The sequence below is a fragment of the Chiloscyllium punctatum genome, chromosome X (genome assembly GCF_047496795.1).
Source record: "Chiloscyllium punctatum isolate Juve2018m chromosome X, sChiPun1.3, whole genome shotgun sequence".
Lineage (NCBI taxonomy): Eukaryota > Metazoa > Chordata > Chondrichthyes > Orectolobiformes > Hemiscylliidae > Chiloscyllium > Chiloscyllium punctatum.
The window spans coordinates 32,229,962-32,254,853 of NC_092791.1; the positions used below are offsets into that span (position 1 = coordinate 32,229,962).

The 24,892-nt window shown below is 41.3% G+C and overlaps 2 protein-coding genes across 3 annotated transcripts in view; one reads left to right on the forward strand and one right to left on the reverse strand.

Moving 5' to 3' along the window:
- LOC140471110 (signal transducer and activator of transcription 5B-like) overlaps window positions 1-10,700 on the reverse strand; it is a 134,436-nt gene extending 123,736 nt beyond the window's left edge. Inside the window, exon 1 of one of the 2 annotated variants that reach the window (XM_072566995.1) lies at window positions 10,682-10,700. The gene's annotated coding sequence lies outside the window, so the exon portion shown is untranslated. Of the gene's footprint in view, window positions 1-9; window positions 116-10,681 lie in introns of those variants that run through there. The other variant, XM_072566994.1, reaches the window with a different exon arrangement.
- The window catches only part of LOC140471113 (glutaminase kidney isoform, mitochondrial-like), a 95,498-nt gene that overhangs the window by 849 nt on the left and 69,757 nt on the right, over window positions 1-24,892 (forward strand). The gene's annotated exons all lie outside the window — the stretch shown is intronic.

Here is a 24,892-nt window from a genome sequence, read left to right on the forward strand (position 1 = left end):
ATACCATACGTTGGACTTGTGATCAGAGATGAGTAAAAGGTTTTCCACCAGAATCCTTTATTTCTCTATCCGCGGATGCTGCCTGACCTGAGCGGTCCAAGCAGTTCTGTTTCTTGCCGATTTCCAACATCTGCCGGATGTTGGCTTTGAACTGGCCAGTAATTTGAGTAAAGACCTAATGACCTTTTTTTTTTCTGTAAACTCAGTTAAAGTGAAATGTTCCGAACTGCTTCTTAAGAATATAGTCAAGCAAAATTTGACGCAATCTCTTAAAAAGAAATTAGGTCAGCTGACAAAGCTCTATCAAATAAGTAGGTTTAAACGAGAGCCTTCAAAGAGAACAGAGTTAGGTGGGAAGTTTTGGAAGGGAATGCTAGAGGTGGGGGCCGTACGTAGTTGAATGATGGATAGACATTGAGCAGTATGTGCCAAAGGCTCGAATTGGAAGAGCGTTTAGATTTACCGACGATTATCAGGTCTGAAGAAGGTTACAAGGATGGGGGGTGGCGTTAAGGCTTTGGGAAAAATTGCACGTGGAGGCCCTTTTGCTTGTGGGAGTAGCATATACTAAAATAGACTGCGTTTTTAATTGCCTTTATTTCCACCATGAGTGTCCGCTTTTACTGGGAAACTGGGATTCTTCTTGCATTTTCGAAAACCTCGATGGAGTGGTTATTCTTAATTTTTGAACTTTCACACAGGAATTCGCCAATTACCTAACCTTTAGAGAGCTTAACACTCCAGTCCAATTCTATCCTCACCTAATGTAAGAAGTTATTTGAATTGTACATTAGGTAGAACTAGACTCAATATATTTATTAGCATGTATATTTTGTTACAAAATACAGTGAAAAGTGTTGTACCAGAGGAATAGTGTTCAATTTTACAGTCCTTCTTGTTAAGTGTTCAGCCATGGGCTTGGTGGCCAATCATTAGTCTCCTTCGTCAAGATTAGAGTGGTGCTGGAAAAGCACAGCAGGGCAGGCAGTCTCCAAGGAGCAGGAAATTCAATTTTCCTGCTCCTCAGATGCTCCCTGACCTGCAGCGCTTTTCTAGCACCACTAATCTAGACTCTGTTTCCAGCATCTGCAGCCTTGTTTTTACCTAACCATTAGTCTCCTTAGCCACGCCACTACTGCCATTCTTCAGCACCATCTCTCCTCCATCAACTTCCTCACTGGACCTCGCCTATGGAGCTGCCACCAATGCCACCAGATCCTGCACCTACCCAAGCTCAACTCTGCTGCCACGAGTCTACTTTGGGCCCACCTCACCTTTGCTGATGCTGCCGGGTCTTGAAGTGGGCCCAAAGTTGCCTCTAGCACAGGCTCCATGAATCTGCGTTGGACACTGACGCTACCAGGATTTGCTGCAGTAGCCACAAATCGACATTAGGACCACCTCAATGATGCACGAACTCCAGGCAACCAAACTCACCACAGATGCCAGAGAGAAACATCATGGTTTTAGATATTTCTATTCAACTGTTCAGAGATATTATTACACACCCCTGGAATATGTGGAACTTGAATGTAGACTTCCTGCCTTAGGTGTAGGGACACTACCACTATACCACAAGAGCCCTCCAAAATCATGGCTCAATATTTACCTAATCAACCTGTTCAGATAGGTGATTGCACATCTCTGAAGTAGATGGAACTTGAATCTAGGCCTCCTGGTTCAAAGATAGGGACATTACCACTGCACAAAAGGACCCCTTCAAAATTATGTCTATACAAAAGGCCTAACATGGAAGATCATAAGGAAGGGCATTTTTTAAAAATTAACTTATTTTTCTAACCAATCTGGTCAGAGATATTATTTCACATCTCTACAGCAGGTAGGACTTTTATCCAGGCCTCCTAATTCCTATCACTGCACCTTCAAAATTATTGCTGTACAAAAAGCCTAAAATGAAAGGTCATAATGAAGGACAAACTAATAGAACATGGATTCACGGAAGGTGAGGTGGTTGTTAACTGTGTTGTTACTGTATCAACTGAGGTCAAGTACAAACAGGTGGAGGTTGGTTCAGGCCCTCTTCTGGTGCAGTGATAGTGTCCCTACACCTGAACCAAGAGGCCTGGGTTCAAGTCCCACCTCCTCCAGAGGCAAGTATAATGTATCTGAACAGGTTAGTTTGAAAAATTAGGTTAAACTTTTTTTAAAAAAAAAGGCTATTTCAAGGCCCTCTTTTGTTGCAGTGGTGCCTCTGAACCAGGAGGCCTGGATTCAAATCCCATCTGCTCCAGAGATGTGTCATAACATCCCTGAACAGGTTGATTAGGAAAATTGGTTAAATAAAAAGGCCAATCTATGAGGCTCCCTTATGGTGCAGTGGTGCTCTACAGCTGGATCAGCAGACCTGTGTTCAAGACCCACGTGCCCCAGAGGTGTGTCACAACATCTGTGAACAGATTGATTCGAAAAATAAGTTTTTTTTTACAAAAGACTATTTTATTTAAGGGGTCCTGTAGCACATTGATAGTGCTCCTATGTTTGGGTTTAAGTTTCATCTGTTCTGGAGGTATTTCAGAATGGATTGACTAAAAATAATTAAAATACCTCTTTCAAAAGGGGTCTTGTAGCACAGTGGTAGTGTCCCTATTCCTGGAGCAGACAGTCCAGTTCAAGTCCCAACCAGCCTGGAGGTGCGTTACAACATGTCTGAATAGATTGATTTTTCTTTTAAAAAAAGAAACCCTTCTTGAACGTGTACTATGGGTTGATGGATATGGTATGTCATAGCGCAGTGATAGTGTCCCCATCTTTGAGTCAGAAGGTCTGGGTTCAAGTCCTGTGTACTGTGGAGGTGTGTCATAATATGTCCGAATAAAAAAAACCTGGTTTCAGTCCTTCCTCAGAATATGATGCACATTGAGGTGTACCCAGACTTACCTCCCATTAACAAGATCACCCTTAAAAATGGAGGGAAGGCTAAATAAACGGACCAAGCATTTATAAGAACATTTTCAGCAATACTTAATTTCTGTACTACCAAATTATCATTTGTTTTTAAGAAATTGAGCGCAGACTAATTTGTGAATTTGTTTCTTAGCTTGTGGTTTCTGTGGAACTGATTATCTGTGCATTGTATGTTTCATAGAGAATCAATAGATTATAAAAACTTTTTAAAAATCACAGGTGTCAGCCATAACTCAATTGTTAGTACTCTTGTCTCTGAATCTCAAGGTTTTAAAGTGTGTCGGGAGTGAAGTGGTTGTCACAGTCACTTTATCTGTGAAATGTCCCTGGTTTAAAATTAGTAGAAAACATTATAAAGCGACACATAATGACACTGGATTTCAGCAGAGTCAAGAGATATATGAATGTATTGTTTCAGTTTGTGAATAATATCTATTCCAAAACTGGCTCTGGTTTCATTTTTTTTATATACCCCTGCACTACTGCTATACAGCAGTAATGCTTGTTTTTCCCAACAGCACCTGTGTTGTGTGTAAGTGCGGGAGTCAGTAAAAATACCATGTGCAAAATAATTCTATTCAACATTTCCACCGCCAGGAAATATACCTCAATGGCCAGGGAACCAGTAACAAGCAAAGCTCAGTAGGAGCAATGCTTACATGAAAGAGAAGTGAAGGATAAGGATCAAATAAAAATAAAGTATTCCACCCCCTGTGCTGCCCACCTCTCCCTAAAGGCATCCAGAGCATTGGGGGACACCATTTGCTCTCTCTCCCAGACACCCGGGCTTCAACATAACCGCAGAAGAAGAGCATGCAGTCGCAGAAATGACCCCCCTCCTCGACGCGCTGCCTGATCTGGTTTCTTCCTTTAACAATTGCCTATCAGCTATTACTATTAACAACAATAATTTTCACTTGTGTAGTGCTCCTGACATGCATAAAGATATCAGAGTCTTTTACAATGAGGTTTAAAAGGGCACATTGATTACAAGACATAAGGAAAGAGAGTACCTTAGATGAGAATCAAAGGCATGGCTAACAATGACAGGTCTCAGTAGGTTTCCAATAAAAGAGATAGGTCATAAAATGGAGGGAATTCCAATGCAATATCGGAGAGCAGGGATTTAACTAAGAGGAATCACTAAAATGTAATCCTTATGTTTCTACTTTTTAACTGTGTTCTGTTGCCCTTATAGACAACAGTCTACATGAATGGGCAGAGTTTCACATTGAAGTATTATTCTGCAATTTATTGAATACTACTAAAAGGGCATTAGTGCTCATGTTAAGTATTGAAAGAGTTTTGGGACCCTGTTTAAAGTCATCATATATAATGGTGTAATTCATGCCAAGAAAATAGTATATGTTACATACAGTACTATCTTCCAAAGATTGTACTTGAATCTGCCTCAAGTGAATAATTTCACACAGCATACACATACAAAATTAGTGACACTTCCCGTTAATGGCACTATAGACTCATATTTGATATTGGGGGTTTATGGCAAACATGTTAATTTTTAAAATCATAATTACAGCAGCAAGTCAAATGGGACCTTGCAATTATAATGTAAAACAACTTGCCATTATACAGCACTGTTAATATAGAAAAAGATCCAAAGGTATTTCACAGAGGCATAATCAAAAATGATCAATACTAAGCTGAAGATCTATCAGGAAAGTTGATCATAGTTGAAGGGGGATTTTAAAGGAGAAAAGCAGAAAGGCAGAAGGGTTTCGAGAGGGGGTATTCTGGGGCACAGAAATTAGATGGTTGAAGACACAGCCACTAATAGTGGGGCTAAGGAAGAATGGATGCACAATCTGCCAAAATCTGGGAATAGAGTTTTTGTGTTGGGTTAAAGGGACTGAATTAACAAAGACGGGGAGCATTAAGGCCATGGAAACTTTGTGAATACAAGTTCAGAGGCTTGCCTCGGCATTGAATAGGTTCAACCCATAAGACAGTAGCAGGGGAGAGATAGAATAAGTGACTTTTTAAGTTTCCATCACAAAGGAGATTTTAGAGAGAGAATGGTGGATTTCAAGAATAGATATTGAGGATGGAATTATGAAGGAGGGTGAGATGTAGCTGGTTTTGAGACACAATATAATACTTGCAGGGTGGGAATCATTTAGGAAATCAATGAAAAAAAAATTAAACTAAATCTTTTTTTCCTGGTTTTGCTCTCCACATTACCTGCCAGTGTTGAAACTTGCTGAGATACAGTTCCACAAGGACTGGTATCCTTCAATCATAGACAGTGAAGTAAGCTAATCAACCATGATGGCTGTCACACCAGGAGTCCAATCTGGTTTCATATATGACTACTCCAGTAGGTGTACATTGATATTTATACTTTGCTGGAATGAGTGCAACTAAAGAGCTATTTCTTTTATTTCTGGCCTATGAACTGGAACTTTTGAAGTCTGAGGGACTTTAATCTCTAGCACCCCCTTGTGTTAAGCCACTTCTTAATAAAACACCTACATAACCGGAATACTGTACATAAGCGAAATCTAGTGGGTGCTGGAAATCTGAAATACGAGCAGAAAATGCTGGAAATATTCAGTATGTCAGGCAGCATTTGTGGAGAGAGCAACAGGTTAATATTCCAGTTTGATTACCTTGTGTCAGGATCTGCGTTTGGTCTTCGTGATAGAGGGGAGACTTTTTTTGTGAGAATTGAATACAGTATGCTAAATTGAAAGAAATATCAGTAAATTGCTGCTTCATCTGCAAGGAATATTTGGGACCCTGGTTGGTGAGAGGAAGGAGGTGAAAGGGCAGGTGACACATCTCCTGTGTTTACTTTGTTTAATCATTCATGGGATATAGACATTGTTGGCTAGGCTAGCACTTATTGCCCATCCCTAGTTGCCCTTGAGAAGGTGGTGTCAATCTGCCTTCTTGAACTGTTGCAATCCATTTGGTGTACGTATACCCACTACGCTGTTAGGGAGGAAGTTCCAGGATTTTTACTAAGCAACACTGAAGGAATGGCAGTATATTTCCAAATAGGGATGGTGTGTGATTTGGAGAGGAATTTGCAGGGAGTGGTGTTCCCATGTATCTGCAGACCTTGTCCTTCTAGATGGGGAGTGATCATAGGGTTGGATGGTGCTATCAAAGGAGCCTTGGGGAATTTTTGCACTGTTTCTTTTAAATGGTGCACACAGCTGTGACTGAGCATCAGTGGTGGAGGGAATGGATGTTTGTGGATGTGGTGCCAATCAAGTGAGCTGTTCGTCTTGGATGGTGTTGAGCTTCTTGACTGTCGTTGGAGCTGCACTCATCCAGGCAAGTGGGGAGTATTCCATCACACTCCTGACTTGTGCCTTGTAAATGGTGGACAGGCTTTGTGGAGTCAGGAGGTGGGTTACTCGCTGCAGGATTCTCAGTCTGCCTGTGTTGGGTGAGCTTTGCAGAATATCATTGTTCAGTCTAAAAGCAAAACTCCCAGCTTCAAAGGTTCCAATGCATACTCCAGAAAGCTTTCAATCTTCTTCCAACCCCAGCTCTGTCCTTGGCCTCCACAATGTTCCAAGTAAACCCAATACAAGCTTGAGGAACAGCACATTAGCACTCCCCTCCACACACATATACTTGAGGGATACCTTGGGCCAGAAGGTTCAGGTTCAAGTCCCACCTGTCCTTGGGGGTATATCATAACACCTCCAAACAGGTTGATTTAAAATATGCATAATCTCTCACCTAGAAATTTCATTACCTTCTGGGCTTAATATTGAATTTAATAATTTTAGATCACGTTCATTCATCTCATTATTCCTCCTGTAGAACCACCTTTCATTTCTTTTCTTGTGCTGTTACCATTCCCTTTCACAACACCACCTTCCATTTTGCCATTTTGTCTCTCTTGCCTTCCACACCATCTTCCCGTCTTTGAACATGTTTAAAACTGTTACATATTTCAGATTTCCCAATTCTGATGAACGGTCACCAACCTGAAACATTAACTCTGTTTTTAACCTCTCTCTACTCAATTGCTATAAGCCACCGAACAGAGCACATTATCAGGTCATGTGACATATAAATTACAAAACAGTTTATTGAATGAATGTGAACAATATTAGAAAATCATACTGACCTCTACCTTGTGGAGGCTAAGCACCAGCTTTCAGACACCTCCTCCTATCTCTCCTGGACCACAACCTCATTATCAAACATCAGGCTATTTTTCCCACGACCATCACTAACCTCATCTCATCTGGGGATACCTTCCCCACAACCTCCCAGCTCGCAGTCCCCAATCCTATACAGGCCACTTCAACCTTCTTCCCAAAATCCACAAACAGGACTGCCCGGGCAGACCCATTTTTTTCTGCCTGTTCCTGTTCCACAGAACATATTTCTTCCTACCTTGACTTGATTTTTTTTTGTCCCCTTGACCAGTCCCTTCCCACATACATCCACAACTTTTCTCATGCTTTATGTCGGTTTCAATTTTCCAGTTTGCGGGTACCAGCTGCCTTCTCTTCACCATGGACATGTAATCCCTCTACACATCCACCCCTATCAGGATGGTCTCAGGGCTCTCTGCTTCTTCCTGGAAAGAAGGGCCTGAACCACCCCCATCCACCACCACCTTCCTCTACCTGGCCAAACTTGTCCTCACTTTGAACAACTTCTCCTTTAACACCTCCCACTTTCTTCAAGTCAAAGGGATGGCCCCAGTTATGCCTGTCTCTTTGTCGCGTATGTGGAACATTCCTTATTCCAGTCCTACCTAGGTCCCTCCCCACAATTCTTTCTCTGGTACTTCAATGACATTATTGATGCTGCTTTCCTCTCTCGTCTGGAATTGAAAAGTGATCAATTTTGCTTCCAATTTCCATCCTTCCCTCACCTTCAACTTGTCCATCTCTGACTCCTCCCTTCCCTTCTGCGACATCTCCGTTTCCATTTCTGGGGATAGACTTGCCACCAATGTCCATTACAAACCCATCGACTCACAGTTACCTTGACAATACATCATCACATCCTACTTCCTGTAAGGACTCCATATCATTACTTTTATACTCCATAAGTTACTGTTTTTGTTTGTTATAAAATGCTTAAAATTGATTTCACTTGGTTACAGTTTATGTACAAAATTAAACAAATATGCACAACTCCTTTTATGCAAAAACCATTACCTCTATCGTTAATGTAAGATGACTACTGTGTCCACAACCTCTCACAGGAAAAGCCCCACAGAACTAATTACCTGTGACACAGCACACATCTAAATGATCTCCTGACATCCACACAGATATTAAGTCCAAAGGGACTTGCCTGCAAAACATAAACCTTCAATTGATTGCTATGAAGACAAAATAAGCAGTTCATATTGAATAGTTTCTACTTGCTTTTCAATCAAAACATATTTGCCTGGTAAGATTGCTTTTCATCCTGAATGAGTATCTCAAAGATAGTGCATTCACCTGTCACTGAAGTGAAATCCTGTGATCAGACAAATATGTCTCAACTTCAACATGGAGAAAACAAACCAGCAACCTGCTCAAATAAAAGCAAAATACTGTCGATGCTGGAAATCTGATACAAACATAGAGAGTGCTGGGGAAGCTCAGCAGGTTTGGTAGTATCTGTGGGGAGAGAAACAGAGTTAACATTTTCAATTAGTATAATTCTTCTTGAAAATTAAAGAAGGTTCATACCAAACTCAAAACATTAACTCTGTTTCTCTCCCCACAGATGCTACCAGACCTGCTGAGTTTCTATAGCATTCTCTGTGTTTGTTCCAGCAAACTGCTGATGGATTCTGTCCTAGAATGTAGTCATCAAGTTTAAGTTGAACAACAATCTCTCATAAATAGATGAAATAAAACACTAGAGATTTCAGATGTGTCAGAATTCCTTATTCATAATAGGTACAGTTGGTTCCACTATAACATGTGTTTCTTCATTTCAAATGGGCTTTAATGCAATTGAAGAATTTAGACCATTATTTGTAGAATGCGAGCTTTCCTTACCTGTATTGGGTATAATGCGATTTCAGTCCTATTTCTTTAAATGGTGTGGAACTTGCGTGATTTTCTTATAACACGTGATCACACTGGAATGGCACTATCGCATTATATCAGAACCGACTGTATAGTGGCCAATATGTGCTGATTTAGGTGATCTTAAGTAAGGATAACGATAGGGGTGCTTACGTATATTACAGCAATGGGCACAATTCAAAGGTACTTCATTACCTATAAAGCATATCCAACTTCTGACAGGGACAAGTGGCATACAGCCATACAAGATTGAGCAATATCACACTTCAGGATGTCCTCAGGTGAATGCAAGTTTGTTCTTTTCTTTTTACAATTATCCTGTGTTGCCAGGTTACAGAGAGAGAAATCAAGCCAAACTGGAAATTCCTTTTTGTGTGTAGACTGGAGGGGATTAGAATTCGGCTTGACTGTGATATGTCTCACTATGGAATCACTTGCCAATATCTACTGCCCAGCTGCACACACTGAGAATGGTCTCTTGGGTGAGATACTCAAAGTCACTTGACATCTTTACAACTGTCACTCAGTGAGATTTTTTATAAAGGAGAGAGAAAATTTGAGCCAGGGAGGAAGGAGGGGAGCAGGGAGACAGAGCTGTCCTTTTCACAAAATATAAAAAAATTGTTCAATCAACAGATGCAAACAAGCCTATTTCATATTATGAATTTTTTTTTACAGTGTACAAGGCATTGGAAGTGATGAATTTAGCATCCAATTCCAATTTTGTCATTTGTACAGCACACTAGCATTCCTCAAAAGTAAATTCACTCTTTGGTTTTAACTGGTACTTTGATCTTGCCTCTTGTGTAATCATGAGGAAGTGACTGATTGGAATGTCTGAAAAACTTTTATTCTTGAGGAAATATCACAATGATAAGCAGATCAACGAATCTACTTATAAAATTATAGTACTTACTTCTTATTAAGATCAGAAGACGTAGGAGCAGAAGTAGGTCATTCAGTCTATCAAGTCTGCTTTGCCATTCAATTAGATCATGGCTGATCTGATCATCCTCAACACCACTTGCTTACCTTTTCCTACACCCCTAGATTCCCTTACTGATTAAAAATCTATCTATTGTAACCTTAAGTATATCTAATGACACAGCCTCTAGAGCCCTCTGTGTTAACGAATTCCACAGATTTATTATCCTCTCAGAGAAGAAATTCCTCATCTCTGTCTTAAATGTGTGACCCCCTATTCTTACTCTCAAGCTTACAATGTGGTTAAATTGCTGGACAGAATCCTTGATTAATTTGGAGTGGAGGTAGGGAGCTTATTGCAACTGTACCTAATACTCTGCTGATCTGACATACATTTTACAGCAGGTAGCCGAGGTGCATTGAGACCAAATTACCATTAATTCCTGCCACGCATTATAACACACAGTGCAGTTCTGCGCTAAAATATCAGGTCAACCCCCACATATTATTCTGGCAAAGAAGTGTAACGCAAGACATCTTTTTGATTTGTATTTTGTTCAAATTTGAATTTGAATCTGTATTTTTCTTACTTGAAGTATTGCATTTTTAGGAGTCCTTCATGACCTCAAGACATTCCACACTGTTTTACTGCCAATTTTTGAAGTGCTGTTACTATTGTAAAGTAGGAAATATGGTAGCCAACTTGTACCCAGCAAGCTTGCGCAAATAGCAAAGAAATAATGATTTGTTTTAAAATATATGGTTGTTGAAGGATAAATATTGGCCATAGGATTTTTTACATTCACCTGAGAGGGTTCAAGTCCCACCTGCTCCAAAAGTTTGTAATAACATTTCTGTATAGGATGACTAGGAAATATCTTGCATTAGGAGTGGGTAATTGGATGACGTCCTTGAGGTTCCAGAGTGGGAATTTAATCCACAAAGTCCTGACTTTCAGCAAAGAGTGCCATCCCACTGAGCAATAGTTATCATAGTCACATTCAGAGTTCTTTACAAATTCTGTGACTCCTGAGATGTTCCAGACCCAAATATGGAATGAGGTATAAGTTAAGTGCCAACACTTAGAGATAACACGTTGTTTCTGCAACTGCCGGTGCTCTACTGACAAGTTGAACTGCGTATGACTGACAGACAAAGGAATGCCACTGGGCCAATCAGGAGAAACTGTGGGTGGGATCTTCTGTGCAATTGACGGGTCATTTCTCAGAAAGTTGATGCTGATTTACTGTAAAGCTGTGAATACTTCCGGGACTTCCCAGAAAAGTAACCGCTGACGAAAGGTGGAAAATGTGAATCTGCGCAATATTGCGGATGCGCAAAAGCCAGTGAGTGCACCAAGCGGCACACCGCAACACTAAACGAATGAAAGGACTCCCGGACATTATCCGTTTTTGCAAGTGCAAATTTGTTTGAATGACCTATTAAACTTTGATATGCGATCTTTATTATTCTTGAATTAAATCCACGCCTGTGCCAACGCTTCGGTATTTATTTTAAGAAAACTATCGACAAGGTTGAAAAATGAAATAAAAAATAGCATTTTCTGACGAACAAAAATAAAATCCGAAATAAACCTGTGACTCATTGGAGAATTGATAGTCTTTAAGCCAGTGAAGCTTGATTTTTTTTTGTCAGACTGCTATATCAGTATACACTCCTACGCATAATGTATTAGTTTTCCAATTTAAACAACAGAATAGGGGTTACCCCACTGACTTTTAAAGGTAATTTCTCAGATTCGGTTCTTGTTCTGTCGTGAAATAATTGATGCTCAACCAATGGGGATGCTATGATTGAGACATGAAAAGGCCAAGAAAATGATAAATAACATGCCTGATCACTATTCAATCACCCTCCCTTGTAGCAAGTGCACTTCTGCACAGGTTTTTATTGATATCTGCTCAATCAGTAAGCATACCAGGATGGTTCAAATCTGGTCCGAACTGAGAGGATGAGATTCTTCTCTTGTTATGGGTAAGGCAACTCCAAGGTTGGATAGTCTCATCCCTCATAGGCCTGACAACACAAACCTATCAAATTGTGCACTTACTTGACTTGGTCAGAATCATTTTAAAAAATTCTTTCACAGGATTTGGGCTTCACTGACAATCCCAGCATTCATTGCTTATCTCGAATTGTCCTTGAAAAAGTGGTGGAGAGCTGCCTTTTTGAACCACTGCAATGTGTGTTGTATGTACCCCCATTGTGTTGTTGAGAAAGCAAGTTCCAGATTTATGACCCAGTGACAGTGAAGGAAGAGCCCACATATTTCCAAATCAGGATGGTGAGAGGAGAACTTGCAGGTGGTGATGTTTCCATGCACCTGCTGCACTTCTAATTGGTAGAAATTTGGTCTGGAAAGTGCCGTTTAAGGAGGCTTGATTTATGTGTATTACAATCTTGTACTCCACAACCACCTGATTAAGGAGCGGCGCTCCAAAAGCTCATGCTTCCAATTAAACCTGTTGGACTATAACCTGGTGTTGTGTGATTTTTAACTTTGTACACCCCAGTCCAACACCGGCATCTCCAAATCGAGAAAGTCAATTGTGTAAGAATTTGAAGAAAAGGCTTCACAGCTCACAGGATAGGAATTGTTGACTTCTTGTTCTATTCCTTGAACTCAAAGTCATTCAGGGACTGAGTTGCATTGTTTTCCTTTATAAAGTGACTTAGAAAAACAAAATTATTGAAAGGATCTAATTTTGTCTTGGTAAGAACTGTTAACACTCCCTGCTGAGCAATCTTGTTGTTGCATTGCAGTACAAAACGGCAACTCCAAGCATTTCAAAATGATGTTTGCCAGCTTTTTGCTGGCTCTGACGATCGTTTTGGTGGGCAGGGTGGATATCTTTGGGCCTAGCCCGCTAATGGATTGGGACTGAGCCTTGAAGTTATCCTAAACACATCTTGGTATCACAGTCTTCGTGTGTTGCCTCATGTGTTGAACTGCCTGCTCTAACATTAAATCTTCTTTGGACTACAAAACATCAGACAGTTTGTTGTTGAGAACACTGACCACTATTCTAGCTCAAATAAGCTCATCCCTCAATATATCATAACCACAAGAACTGGCCAATCTAAATAAATGACGAATAAAAGAGTTTGCTGACTCCCCGGCTTTTCGGACTGCAAGTTAATTGTTCAAGGCATCTAATATTGTTAGAATCAACTGAAACCTTACAGAGATCTTGTGAACATCTTGTCTCAGAAGGACATTGTCTACCATGGGATGTATTACGTATAAGAAAGCACTGACCTGGAGCTGATGTTACTTTGAATGGAGACCTGAGGCTGTTATATACCTGTGAAAGTGTGCCTTCCACAATTCCCATCTCTCTCTGCATTATCTACATTGGTCCTTTGACAGTAGCAAAGGGCCACAGAAGGGACAATGGCTGCTTGGCTGCTGAAGACATGGCTGCCACATTGAAGAATACTGTACTTAAGGTATGTCTTCATGTAAAGTATTTTGGAAGTTTCATCTGGTCTATTTTGTCATGATTCTTTGAAGGGAAATACCATCCACTTTAGTTTGATGTTTTGATGGGTGCCACCATGTTTTGGCTTGGGTTTGTCTGTACAGATAAGTTCACGTCAGACTTCAAGGGATTTCTTTAAACAGTACTTGCTTACACGATATACAAAAGGCTTTTGCAGTAGACAACTCTGTCCTAAGATACCCCAGTTCCAAACTTCTCGCATCGTCTTTCTGACCTGACTCTGGTGTCACTGTTATTTCACAGCATATCTTAGAGACTCTCATCTGCATAATTCCTTAAACCCTAAATCTGAAATATGAACTTTTTAGTCCAGGACATATGTCACGGACACCTTCCATAGCTTAGTTTTTGTTTCCATTCATTTAGACATTTCTTAATTTTTTAAAAGATATTTTCTACAAATGTTCTTTTTTCTCTGAAAACTGTGGATAAGCAAATGTTGGATGGAATATAGTCAAAATATTGTTCATCATGTTTTGCAAATTTGCAACTTTATAGTACTTTGGTCTCTTATTAAGACTATTCCTTAGCTGCACTGTTCCATTGTACTGGAACTGTACCAATAGATTAACTGGTATAGATGCAATAATTTACCAATGAAGTTTGGTTATAATTCTGAAAAGCACAGCTGGTCAGGCAGCATCCGAGGAACAGGAGAGTTGACGTTTCAAACATAAGCTCTTCATCAGGAAGTTTATGTTCAAAATGTGAACTCTCTTACTCCTCAGATGCTCCTGACCTGCTGTGCATTTTCCAGCACCATGTATTTTGACTCTGATCTGCAGTCCTCACTTTCTCCTTATAATTCTGAAAAACCCATGGAAGGAAATGTTAAAAAATATATTGTCGAACCTTTGGCACAGAAGAGTGTTCAAAATACAGATGTCAAATTGTGTATTGGATCAGAATACCTCAAGGCATTACAGTTGGATAGTGCCATATACAAAGTCCACTTGCTCATGACAAACTAGTTTCTTAAGACATCATACATACAATCATAGAATCCCTACAGTGTGGAAGTAGGCCATTCAGCCCACATGGGCCCTCCAAAAAGCATCCACCCGATCCCTGCATTTCCCATGGCTAACCCACCTAGCCTGCACACTCCACGCAATTTAACATGGCCGACCCGCCTAACCTACACATCTTTGGACTGTGGGAGGAAACCAGAGCACCTGGGGGAAACCCACACAGACACAGAGAGAATGTGCAAACTCCACACATACAGACAGTCACCTGAGGGTGGAATTGAACCTCGGTCCCTGGCACCGTGAGAAAGCAGTGCTAACCACTGAGCCACCATGCCACATCCTCCCTGCTCAGCCTACTACAGCATTTGATTTGATTTATTTATTGTCACATGTATTTTTTTTACAAAATACAGTGAAAAATGTTGTCGGATGTTGCCACTCTCCAGTGCCATCTTAAAACACAGAAAACATAAAACAAAACATAGAATATAAAGGCAGAATAAGAAAGAAATAAAGAAAAAGTCTTCAAGTTTACAATGCTACGACATTCTTTCATGAACAATGGTAAAATTATACAATAACAATGGATTTGTAGAGCAAACCAGAACAAGTACAAGTTGTTGCACTTCTATCATGTTGGACAGAGACTGTTCAAAATATGTTCCATCCTAAATCTCTCTGAACAGCAGAACAAAACAGATGGCAGGAAGCTTAAAAGCATGTTCTGAGCCCCAAGTGAATGCTATGCATGAATATATTCAATACCAGGAACAAAGCAGAAAATTGTCCATTGGCCAATACATAAAGTCATTAACTCAGTCGATAGAAATCTGAATTTACACAATTAAAAGATGAGCTGATCAGAGACAGGATTACATTCAAGTTACATGATCCAAAAGTGAAAGCACACCTACAGAGAGCAAACAAACTTACTCTCAGAAGAGCAGTTGACCTGTGCTGAAATGCTGAGGTTATGAATCAACAGTTGGAGCAGATTCATGCCAGAACAAATCAGGTCGATAAAATGTGGAGCTGGAAAAAGCACAGCAGGTCAGCAGCATCAGAACAACAAGAGAGTCAATGTTTCGGACAGGACCCTTCATCAGGAAAGCTAATGGCATGCTGGCCTCATAGCAAGAGGATTTGTATCAGAGTAAGGATGTCTTGGTGAAACCACACCTTGAGTACTGTGTGCAGTTTTGATCTCCTAGTTCTGAGGAAGGAGATTCTTGCTATTGAGGGAGTCGAGCAAAGGTTCACCAGACTGATCCCTGGGAGGGCAGGACTGACATATGAGGAAAGACTGGATTGACTGGGCTTGTACTCACTGGAATTTAGAAGAATGAGGGCATCTCATGGAAACATAAAATCCTGACAGGACTATACAGGCTAATTCCTGATGAAGGGCTTTTGCCCGAAACGTCGATTTCGCTGCTCGTTGGATGCTGCCTGAACTGCTGTGCTCTTCCAGCACCACTAATCCAGTATTTGCTTTCCAGCATCTGCAGTTATTGTTTATACCCTATACAGGCTAGATGTGGGAAGAATGTTCCCCATGTTGGGGAAGTTCAGAACTAGGGAATCATTGTCTAAGAATAAGGTCGAAGACATTCAGAACTGAGATAAGGAGGAATCTCTTCACTCAGAGTTGTGAACCTGTGGAAATCTCTCCCACAGGAAGCTGTTGGAACCAGTTTGTTAGATACATTCAAGAGGGAGCTGGCCATGGCCCTTGCAGTTAAAGAAGTCGAGGGGTACGGAGAGAAAGCGGGAATGGGATATGGAGATTGCATATCAGCCATGATCATATTGAATGGTGGTGCAGGCTCGAAGGGCCGAATGGTCTACACGTGCACCTATTTTCTATGTTTCAAACTAGTTTAAACCCTTCTGGGTAGCTCTAGCAAATCTCTCCACCAGGAAATTGGTCCCCTTTCAGGTGCAACCCATCCATCGTTTACAAGTCACTTGCCCCAGAAGAGATCCCCATGATCCAAAAATCTGAATCCCTGCCCCCTGGCACCAGCTCCTCAGCCATGCATTAATCTGCCTTTATCTCATATTCCTGCTCTCACTAGCACGTGGCACCAGAGCAATCCAGAGATTATTACCCTTGAGGTCCTGCTTTTTAACCTCCTGCCTAACTCCCAATATTCATTCTGCAGGGCCTCATCCTCTTTTCCATCTATGTCATTAGTACCAATGTGTATGATGACTTAGAGTCATAGAGTCATAGAGTTGTACAGCATGGAAACAGTCCCTTTGGCCCAACCCGTCCATGCCGACCAGATATCCCAGCCCAATCTAGTCCCACCTGCCAGCACCCGGCCCATATCCCTCCAAACCCTTCCTATTCATATACCCATCCAAATGCCTCTTAAATGTTGCAATTGTACCAGCCTCCACCACATCCTCTGGCAGCTCATTCCATACACGTACCACCCTCTGTGTGAAAAAGTTGCCCCTTAGGTCTCTTTTATATCTTTCCTCTCTCACCCTAAACCTATGCCCTCTAGTTCTGGACTTCCCGACCCCAGGGAAAAGACTTTGCCTATTTACCCTATCCATGCCCCTCATAATTTTGTAAACCTCTATAAGATCACTCCTCAGCCTCTGACACTCCAGGGAAAACAGCCCCAGCCTGTTCAGCCTCTCCCTGTAGCTCAGATCCTCCAACCCTGGAAACATCCTTGTAAATCTTTTCTGAACCCTTTCATGTTTCACAACATCTTTCCGATAGGAAGGAGACCAGAATTGCATGCAATATTCCAACAGTGGCCTAACCAATGTCCTGTACAGCTGCAACATGACCTCCCAACTCCTGTACTCAATATTCTGACCAATAAAGGAAAGCATACCAAACGCCTTCTTCACTATCCTATCTACCTGCGACTCCACTTTCAAGGAGCTATGAACCTGCTTTCCAAGGTCTCTTTGTTCAGCAACGCTCCCTAGGACCTTACCATTAAGTGTATAAGTCCTGCTAAGATTTGCTTTACCAAAATGCAGCACCCCGCATTTATCTGAATTAAACTCCATCTGCCACTTCTCAGCCCATTGGCCCATCTGGTCAAGATCCTGTTGTAATCTGAGGTAACCCTCTTTGCTGTCCACTACACCTCCAATTTTGGTGTCATCTGCAAACTTACTAACTGTACCTCTTATGGCTGCGAAAGCACCCCTTTGACAATGTACTGCAACCACTCTGAGACATCCTTGCATTAGGGAAGCAGCAGCAGTAGTTGTTGTCTATATGGAGTCAAGAGGGTGCTGGAAAAGCACAGCAAGTCAGTCAGGAATCATTCCTGATGAAGGGCTTTTGCCCGAAACGTCAATTTTCCTGCTCCTCAGATGTTGCCTGACCTGCTGTGCTTTTCTAGCACCACTCTAATCTTGATTCTGATCTCCAGCATCTGCAGTACTCACTTTCACCTAGTTGTCTGTATGGGGTTCAGCAAGGCATTCTACAAGGTTCCGCATCGTAGACTGGTTAGCAAGGTTAGATCATATGGAATCCAGGGGGAGCTAGCCACCTGGATACAAAGTGTGGTGGTAGAGAGTTGTTTTTTTGGACTGGAGGCCTGTGACCAGTGGATCGTTGCTGGGTCCACTGCTTTTCGTCATTTATATAAATGATTTGGATATGAATATAGGAGGTTAGTACGTTAGAAGATGGAACTAAAATTGTTGGTGTAGTGGACAGTGAAGAAGGTTATCTCAGAGTACAATGGGACCTTGATCAGATGGGCCAATAGGCCAAGGAGTGGCAGATGGAGTTTAATTTAGAAAATTTGAGGTGTTACATTTTGGTAAGGCAAACCAGGGCAGAGTTTATACAGTTAGTGGTAGGGCCCTAGAAAGTGTTGCCAAACAAAACGTCCTAGGGGTGCAAGAACATAGTTGTTTGAAAGTGGAGTCACAGATAGACAGGGTGGTGAAGAAGGCGTTTGATATGCTTGCCTTCATTGGTCAGCACACTGAGTATAGGAGTTGGGATGTCAAGTTGCAGCTGTACTGGACATTAGTAAGACCACTTTTAGAATACTGTGTTCAATTCTGTCTCCCTGCTATACAAAATATGGTGTTAAACTGGAAAGGGTTCAGAAAAGATTTACAAAGATGTTGCTGGGATCAGATGGTTTGAGTTATTGAGAGAAGCTGAATAGGCTGGGGCTTTTTTTTCCCAAGTGTGGAGGCTAACAGGTAACTTTATAGAGCTTTACAAAATCATGAGGGACATGGACAGAGTGAATAGCCAAGGTCTTTTCCCTGGGGTGGGGGAGTCCAGAACTAGAGGGCATAGGTTTAAGGTGAGAGGGAAACGATATAAAAGGGACCTAACAGGTAACTTCTTCATGCAGAGGGTGGTGTGTGCATGGAATGAATTGCCTGGGAATGTGGTGGAGGCTGGTACAATTACAACATTTAAAAGGCATGTGGATGGTATACATGTACTTGTTTGAGAGGGGGGTAGTCACAGGAGACTCCTGCACTACCTGCCTACCTCTTCTGGCAGTCACCCATCTACCTGACTGACCCTGTGGTGTGACCACCTCCTTGAAGCTACTATCTATCACACTCTCTGCCTCCTGTATAATCCTCAGCACATACAACTGTCACTCCAACTGGTCCATGTGGTCTGAGAGGAGCTGCAGACACAATCACCAGGGACAGTCGACTGCTCCCTGATCGCCTACATCTGACAGAAGGATCATACAACTCCACTGACTGCCACCTCTGTCCCTTTAACAACTAGTGGACTTAGGGGAAGAAAAGGATCTTACACTTATCTTGTGGTTGCTCGCCCGCAACAAAGTCTGGTATTCACATAGGCCCGCTTGAAGATCTAACCAGCAGCACTCGTCCACAAAGCAGCGCCTTGCAAAAATGGCTGGAACCAGATTCAGCAATGCCTCCCTCCCTCACTTGCCTAAACTCACACACTTAGCTGAACTCCCAGTGATTACACACTCTAGCTAGTCACAGACTGAAAAGGCAGAGGCAGTAGTTAAAATCACCAAAGAAAATCAAGCAAATCCCACATAGATGTATCCAAGGCAATCCTCGACTAGAGAAACACACCGATTGAAGGCATGGAAAGTAGTCCAGTACAAAGACTAATGTCATGCCACACACAAACTACTCTTCCAATAGCAAAAAAAATCTACTGAAGCCAGAGTAGTCACAGGTGTGAGTGACAAAATCAAAGAGAAACAGCAGAAAGCAAAATTTCATTTCAACAAGACTACTAAACCATTTTCAGAGTTGAGTATTGGAGAGCCAAATAGGGTATAAGCATTCAACACTCTCAACAAAAGTCAACTCAAGTGGCAACTTGGGACCTGAGGAAGCAATTGTTAACTCAATTGTACATGGTGAAGGGTATTGACCAGAAATACAGTTGCAACCGTAGGTACATATGCCGAACGGCCAAAGTTATTCCTGAACTGCAGGTGGCTGAACAGGGACAAGTGAATGATTACCTACATCAAACACATATCACCAATCAGAACCAGAGGTCTAGAGGAACCCAACAACAGGAACGGAACAACAGCTACCATAGCAACAACTCCTCCCTCGTGAAACAACATAATCCTGATGAGCAGCCAAACAACAGCATGCACTTCTACCACTAAGAGAACAGCATGCACTTCTACCACTAAGAGACCAACACAATTTAAGTTCATACACAATGCATGTGCATTGTCTGATGGAACTAACAAACTGCTAAATGAAAAATTAATGTATATAGTTGGTAACTTGGGTAACTAAGAATGTACATAATAATGGAGCCATTTTTTTCTTTTTTGTATCAAAAGGGGAGTGTTTGGATTAAAATACAATTATGTACAAACGTCTGCCCTAATTTGCTGTAGTTGTGCACAGCACAGTGACTAGCACTGCTGCCTCACAGCACCAGGGACCTGGGTTCGATTTCAGCCTTAGTGACTGTGTGGAGTTTGCATGTTCTCCCTGCGTGTGTGGGTTTTGTCTGGGTAATCCGGTTTCCTCCCATAGTCCAGAGATATGTAGGTTAGATGGATTGGGCATGATAAATTGCCCATAATGTCTAGGAATGTGCTGGCTAGGTAGACTAGCTGTGGGAAATGTAGTGGGGTGGGTTTGTATGGACTTGATGGGCTGAATGGCCTGTTTCCACATGATTAGGATTCTACGTTACCTGTACCATGAGGTTGTATCCTGTAGGCAGACATTTTAAGCTTCATTTCAATGAAGTCCTCGTATTGAATACTGCTGTACGTACATTTGAAACAGATTTACTGCTCACCCCAGATACTAGCAATGTCCTCTTGGTTCAGCTGGAGGGTACCAAACTTGTCTGTTATTGGAACTCACCCAGAGGATTCCTTTTGACCATGGCTGGCAAAAATGTTATTAACCAAAGTCTGCTGTCAATCATGGATAAAAATGGCAATTAATTTAGTGCACAGGATGAAGCCAAGTATTTCACACAGAAAGGAATTAAAATGAAAAGGAATGAAAGATATTCATGGGACAGTCTTATACACTTCTATGTGTTTGAATTGCAATCTCTTATCTAAGAAAGGATATATTTGCTTTGGTGGGATGCAATGAAAGTTCACTAGATTGATTCCCAAAATAATAGAGCTTTCCCATAAAGAGATAAATGGAATAGGCCTATATTCTCTGGTGTTTAGAAAAATGAGAAGTTATCTCTTGTTTCAAATGTTTCAATTTCTGGATGGGATTGATGCCGAGAAGCTGTTTCCCTTGGCTGGAGAGTCCAGAAATAGGAATAAACATTTCAGGTAAAGGGCTGAGCATTTCAGTCTGAGTTGAGCTAGTTCTTCAGTCAGAAGATTGTGAATCTTTGGAATTCTCTATTCCAGAGGTCCATGGACAGCAAGTCAATTAATACATTCAAAGCTGAGACTGGTAGATGTTTGGACACTTACTAAATCAAGAGATATTGGGATAGGGTGGGAAATTGAGATAGAAGATCATCCATGATCATATCAAATGACAAAGCAGACTCAAGGAGCCAAATAGCCTCCTCTTGCTCCTATGACTTATTTCATGTAAGGGGTGAGGCAAATAGATCCTAAAAAGGAGAAGGGAGAAGTTTCTGTGACTCTGTGCCACCTCCAGGGGCCTGTGAGCAGACTACTGAAAAGCTATGAGAGGATAATTTGCCATTTTCAACCAAGTTTTGTGTCATGTTATGACTGAACATTTTAAAATTGTACCAAAAAACAATGGTGTCCTCTACTGGTGACAAAGTGTAAACTATTGTCAACTCTCCACCTGCCACACAACAATTGACAGATGAGAGTGATCCTGTACTTGTTTTTACTGATGAATATCCTCTTTTAATATTCTACAAGGAGGAAACAATTGTTGCAATTTAACTGAAAGGAGTGCTGCGTTTTTCTGCTAATGATTTTCAAGATTAAATTAACAAAGAAAAATTTGACAAGTCTCAAAAATCTGCACATCAGATCTGGACTGGCTGTAAATGTTGGGTGACCATAAATTACAATTATACATGTATTGCAAATATTTGGTACATAATTCATATTTTTTAGAATATAATGTTTTGGCTTTCAGAATTAAAGTCTTAATTGTGGAAAAATAGCAAGTGGTTCAGAACCTGGCATAACAACTCTGATGTAAATGTGTATCAAACAAGCCTGGAATTAGCATATTTTAAAGGTAGTGTCTATTTTGTGATGAAATCTGTTTCTTGTAAGAGTGTAATATTCAGAGGTACAGAGTTCCCAAGAGTTAGCTGGCAACAGTAAATTCTGCCCCATGATAGAGACTTGTTGCAATAGATCATTTTAATCCCATGCCTCCCGTCCTGGAAGTGTTTCATGGGAATAGTGTAGAGAAAGATTTACTTTCCGTTTAAAAGGGTAGAGGGTGCTTTACTCTGTACTTAACCCCGTGCTGTCCAATCCCGGGAATGGTTGATGGGACTATATTGAGGGAACTTACAGTTTAAAAGAGTCAAGGAAACTTTAATTTCAGTTTTTAAAAACATGAGGAACATTTACTTGCTCTTCAAAACAGCAGAGGTAGCTTTACTCGCTTTCTAACTCTGTGCTGAACCTATCCTGAGAATGTTTGATGGGAACAGCGTCAAGGGAGCTTTACTTTCCATTTAAAAGAGAGAGGGCTAGAACTTCAGTTTAAAAGAATAGAAGAAGTTTGACTCTGTATCTAACCCCATGCTGTACCTGTCCTACGTGTGTTTGATGGAGAGTGTACAGGTAGCCCTACTCGCATTTCTAACCCCATGCTGTCCCTGTCCTGGGGAGTGTTTGATGGGGACAATGTAAAGGAAGCTTTACTCTGTATCTAACCCCGTGCTGTCCCCATCCTGGGAGTGTTTGACGGGGGGGAGGGGGGGAGGGCAGTGTAGAGGGAGCCTTACTCTGCATCTAACCCTGTGCCATAATGACAGAGATCAACACTGCTTAAAGAAAAAATTGACCAAAACGGATATAAAAATGAATTCTAACATGTAACCATAGAATAAAACCGATTATTGCAGTCATTGTGATCAACAATTTATAATTAAAAATACAGAAATATCACAAAAGAAATCATCTGTAGGAAATCAGATGTGTTTTGGTGAATTCAGCCTACAACTGGGTTTTGTGTCTCCCCCCCCCCCACCCGCTTCATTTGACAAGTTTATAAATTGTCCTCGCGCCACAGTAATAACTACATACATTTCTTATTTGATGTGGAAGAGCGTAATATGTATGTAATCTAGTACTTGTAGGACTTTCTATGTGCTGGTTTAAAAAGCTTTCCTGGATTCTGGATTAAGGATTCTGCTCCCTTTGAACCTTTCACACTTTGTCTATCCCAGTTAATATTGGAGAATTTAACTTCCCTACTATTATTACCCTATTAATCTTTACGCCCTTCTGAGATCTGCCTTCACATCTGTCTTCTGTCACTCCCTGACAAGGCTACAGGTCCAATGCTGGAAAACAGGCAAGAGTGCTTGATGACTGACACAGACACAATGGAACAAGGGGATCCTTTCTGTGCTTTAAAACTCTATTTCACTGTTTGTGAGAAATTCCTAATGCAGCAGGATGCAAATAGGACCTAAGAATATGGGAATAGGTGTCAGCCATTCAGCCTTCTCTGCCAGAGTGAGTTAGACACTATCTTTCCATGTGGTTTCAATTCAATTCAGAATGATGGAATGAAAATCTCTTCTTTGGCTGCTGCGGTTCCAAATGAATATAATTTAGAGCCAGTTCTTAAAATATAAAAGACCAAACCAAAGTAAGAATGTGGTACTCTGTGGACTCTGTTTAATAAAAATATGAAGTAATTTAGCAAGACTTTATTGGTAATTCCTTGTTGCCCTGAGGAGGAGGATGTGGGCCTTCTTGTAGTGATTGTAATGAGGTCAGCCAGCTGGGCGTCACACTATATGACTCGGGGACATGATACTGGCATCTGTGGAGTTATTTCAGTGGTGATGAGATCAGCATGATCCTGAAGAAACTCACTTGCAACAATCATTTTTGAGCTGGGGTAAGCATTTTCTTAAATCATGCTCTTGTTTGGGAAGCTTGACTTGTTCGATCCTGCTGTTGAAAACTGGGCCCAGTATTTGGGAAGAATGTATTTTTTTTCTGGACAAGTGACATTGCAGCAGGTAAAAAACAATGAGTAATTCTCTTGACAGCCCTAGAGCAGCAGTTTTTTTCTGTCATCAGGAACTTAACTTTCTCTGAGGTACCAGATACTAAAACCTTTCAAGAATCAACTGACATAGTTAAGAAATATTACAACTCCAAGCCTCCCCTAATTCTGAGATGCTATTGCTTTTACTCAGCAATTTGAGAACCAGGAGAATCTGTATTGGGGTTTTTGACAATGTTACGACGACCGGCAGAAGCCTGTGAATTTGGTTTCTTACTTAATGAGGTACTTAGAGACCATCTGGTAGGCCGGACTAATTATGTAACTATGCAAAAATGCCCATTAACTGAAGCTCAACTGGACTTCAAACAGGCGTGACAACTTGTGGCTTTATCATTGGAAAATGCAGCAAGTGGAGCAAATGAGTTGCAGGTTATTCCGATAAAAGTGGACATCCTTGCCAGTCCGACAGAGCTTGGGGAACACCACCTGAGTACAGGTAATTGCATAGCCTCATTCAGGACATATCCTGAGCAAAGGGACTCTCGGTCAGTCCACAGCAAAACTCCAAAACAATGCAAGGGCTCAGCCAAACGGTTTAACATTTTCTTCAGGAACCTGGCTGGCAAGCCATTGTAGTTGTTGCTTACAGGAGTGAAACCCCCAACTGAGGACAAAGATGCAGGAGGCAGGCAGAACTCAGGGACGTGGCAGTCTTTATTTAAGCAGTCACCAGATCATGAAGGGAGAGGGCCACAGACTCTCCTGAATCTGGCCTTGACATGAGGATGCAGTTGTTCTCTTAAACTTCAGCTCAGATCAGAAGACAGGTCAATGACGCTCTCCTGATTTTCACAGTGGGATA